The sequence below is a fragment of the Corvus brachyrhynchos genome, unplaced genomic scaffold, assembly GCF_000691975.1.
Source record: "Corvus brachyrhynchos isolate BGI_N302 unplaced genomic scaffold, ASM69197v1 scaffold442, whole genome shotgun sequence".
Classification (NCBI taxonomy): Eukaryota; Metazoa; Chordata; class Aves; order Passeriformes; family Corvidae; genus Corvus; species Corvus brachyrhynchos.
The window spans coordinates 131,841-135,245 of NW_008236443.1; the positions used below are offsets into that span (position 1 = coordinate 131,841).

Below are 3,405 nucleotides of genomic sequence, written 5' to 3' on the forward strand. Positions count from 1 at the left end.
AGAGTAGGGGGAGGGGGAGGGTGGGAGAGAGGGGGGAAGAAAAAGGGGGAGAGGGAGGGGGGAGACTGAGGGGGAAAGTGATGGGAGAATGAGTGATGAGATGGGGGACAAAATGGGAGGAGATCAAGGGGGGAGGGTAAGGGGGAAATGAAGGGAAAGTGGGGAGTCATCCACCCCAAGGAGGAAAATTACAGAAGGGAAAAAGGAGGTTTGGGAGACCCCATCGCTCCCTGCAATCCCCTGGGAGGAGGTTGGAGCGAGGCTGGGGGTGAGATCCCTTCTCTCGATGGATAAAACAAGAGGAAACAGCCTCAAGTTGCACGAGGGGAGGTTTATTCAGGAAAACTCCATTATGGAAAGGGTTGTCCCGCCCTGGCGCGGGCGTGCCAGGGATGTTGTGGAGTCACTGTCCTGGAATTATCTCAAAAAATGCCTGGATGTGGCATACGGTGAACGTGGTTCAGTGGTGACCTGGTGGCGCTGGTTGGACTTGATGATCCCAAAGGTCTTCTCCAGCCTCGATGATCCCATGGAAAGGGGTGAGAAGGGAAGAGGGAGAATGGAAAGGGAGACGGGGAAGGGAGTGAGGGCAGCGGGGAGGGATGGAGGAGGTTTGGGGGGATACGGGAGGAGGAGGGGATGGAAAGAGGGGTGAGGGTTGGGGGGGAAATGAGGGGTAAATTGGGGGGAATGAAATAAGGGATAAAGGAGGATCAGGAGAGAATGAAATTAGGGATAAGTGAGGATGGATCTCTCAAATCCCAAATCTCCCCAGATTCCTTATGGCTGTTTATGATTTCAACCAAACAGCCTTCTTACCCCCAGCCTCTTCATCCCCAAAAAATTCCTGCCAAAAATTCCCATTTTTGAGCTCTTCTCCCTTTTTATCAAACGTAAATTAACCAAGAATCCCAAAAATCATCCCCCAGGACAGAGGTCGCCCACCGATCCCCTGGCGAGCGTGGTTTGACGTCAGCTTCCAGGTGAGTTCCTCACTTCCAGGCGAATTCCTCTCTCTTTTTCCTCCTCACTTCCACATTCCACCTGTGGTTTTTTCCCTGTTTGCTGTGAATTTGCCTTTTTTCCCCAAGGTCACCCCCTGGTCAAACCTTCCTCCTGCCCTTCCTCCTCCTCCTCCTCCTAATCCCGTGCCGGCTGTTCCTGGCGCTCATCCCACGGCTCCGTTCCCGGCTCCGGCCACACCGGAGGGGTCAGACACTGACCGCTGGCGTGGGCGGCGTTAATCCGCTGCCCGGAAATCCCGGGATAACGAGGAAGTTGGGAGGGAGGTGGGAATGCTGCCAGCCCCGTGTCCCTGCTGGGGTTAATTAATGATTCCATCCTTGATTGATTCCAGAATAAACGTCTCCAAAAAGGGAGGGGGAAGGAGGGGAGTGGGCGCTGAGTCACGGCTGCTCCGGATGACTCAAGTTCTCGGAACCGGGAGTAAATGAACAGCTTTGGCAACAGTCGTTTGCATAAATCATTAATCCGGGGAGTGATTAATTAGGGGACCAGTGAAGGAGGCTCCAGTCCTGTGGAAAGGGATCTCAAATGATTTATTAATGGTTAAAAATTAATTAAAGAATTTGGTTTTTTGCAGCTAAGGAGATGAGATTGTGGAAAAATTAATTTCAGGGATAAAAGTAACATCAGGGATAATTTTGGGGATAATTTCAGGGGTTTATAGCAAGTGTGCTCTGAAAGGTGGGGGAGGGAGGGAAGAGGGGAAGGAGGAGAGGGGTGAGAAAAGGAAAATCACCTTTTCATGGCAAAAAACCCCCGAAATCCAGCAAATTAAAGGAGCTTTTCCAGGACTGGAGCAAAGGGGGATGAGTGGGGGGAGAAGAGAAGCGAGCGAACGAGGTCCCAAATTACAGCTGGAACGCCCCGAAATCCAGCCCTGAGTTGTGGAAGGGATAAAACTGGGGGAGAAAAGGGACAAAACTGAAGAGAAAAGGGGATTTGGGCTGGTTTTGGTTATTTTGAAACAGCTCTGGCAGCGACGCTTTCGCAATTCCTGGTCCGAGATGGGGACAAACAGCTGATCTTTAAATCACCAGTTAAGGTGAAACCCAGGAAAATTGGGGTGAAATCCAGGAAAACAAGTGTCTCCACGTTGTCCCAACCCACCCCATGTTGGAAACCCCCCAAACCACTCTGAAACCCACCCAAAATGAGCCATTCCGGGCTGTTTTCCCTTCAGGTTGTTTGTCCGAGCAGCAGCTGTGGTGCGTTCATGGGACAGGAGGGGACACGGAGCCACGTTCCCATCAAAGTCTCTCCCTGGGGTTAATTAATCACAAACGAGGCTCTAAAACGGCTCCGTCCCGGCGCTGGAATTGGTTTGGGGAGAAAAAATCCCAAAATAAATAAAAAGTGGACGGACTGCAGGGGGAGAGAGTTTAGAGCAGGGAAGGGTTGGACCAAATAGAAATTCAACCTGGGGCTGATCAAGTCTAATTAACCCCCGTTTCTTAATTGTTTTGCGGATGAAAACCTTGGAAAATTGGTTTCCCCCCAAATTCTTGGTGTTTTCACCAAAAGTGGTTCAGGTTTACGGACGCAGAGGGGGAGGGGAAGGAAGAGGCGGGACAAGGGTTCGTTAACGAGCCACGAGCTCGAGAATCTAATGACTCATTAGTCAGATAATCTAAATTAGACTCATTAGGCAGCGATCCCTTCGAGACCCAGAACCGCGACCACCGAGGAGGGAACGGGACCAACAGCGGGGTCAGGAGGGGCCGCGGCCCCGCCCCGGGGGGATCCGCCCTCGTTCTGGGCTCAAACTCCCAGAAATCGGCGAAACGCTGGAGTGAATGGGCAGAGTCTGGAAAAGGAGGCCCCTGGAGGTTTGGGGTTGGGTTGGAGGTTTTGGAGTCAGGAAGGGATGGAGGTTTTGGGATGGAGGTTTTGGGGTTGGGACGGAGATTTTGGGGTTAGGATGGAGGTTTTGGGGTCGGCTGGGATTTTTGGTTGGTTTTGCACCTCGCTGACGATTTCCAGCCCCAGCCCCGATTCTGCCGCTCCAGCTCGGCCCCAGAGGGGTTTTTTGGCTCCTCCATGGGTTGAGCGCCTAAAACAACAGCCCCATTTGGGATATTTGAGCTCCTCCACGGGCAGTTTTGGCTTCTCCACAGAGACACAAAGCCCAGCAGAGATTTCCCGCTCGGGATTTCCCGATTTGTGGGATTTCCAAAGGATTCAGTGGAGCAGAAGTTGAGGCGGCACCACCGTGACGATCCGGGGGGTTCAGAGCCGCCAGCATCGCCCGTGGAGAGCAAACCCCAGTGTCCCCCAAAATCCTCCTGACCGGAATCTTTGGGAGCTCATCCCGCCAGGTCCCGCAGACGCGGAGAACGCGGCGGGGGCGCCGTGCCTGCGGGCCGCGTCGCCTCCGCGAGG

The 3,405-nt window shown here is 53.3% G+C and overlaps 2 long non-coding RNA genes across 2 annotated transcripts; one reads left to right on the top strand and one right to left on the bottom strand.

Moving 5' to 3' along the window:
* Positions 1-311: 311 nt before the first annotated feature.
* Positions 312-2,848, bottom strand: LOC108444612. The gene is made up of 2 exons (XR_001859251.1): positions 2,172-2,848; positions 312-507 (listed from the first exon to the last, which is right to left on the bottom strand). It is a non-coding gene; the product is annotated as an uncharacterized LOC108444612 (long non-coding RNA).
* LOC108444610 lies at positions 448-1,204 on the top strand. Its single transcript, XR_001859249.1, has 3 exons — positions 448-539; positions 930-983; positions 1,092-1,204. It is a non-coding gene; the product is annotated as an uncharacterized LOC108444610 (long non-coding RNA).
* Positions 2,849-3,405: the final 557 nt, after the last annotated feature.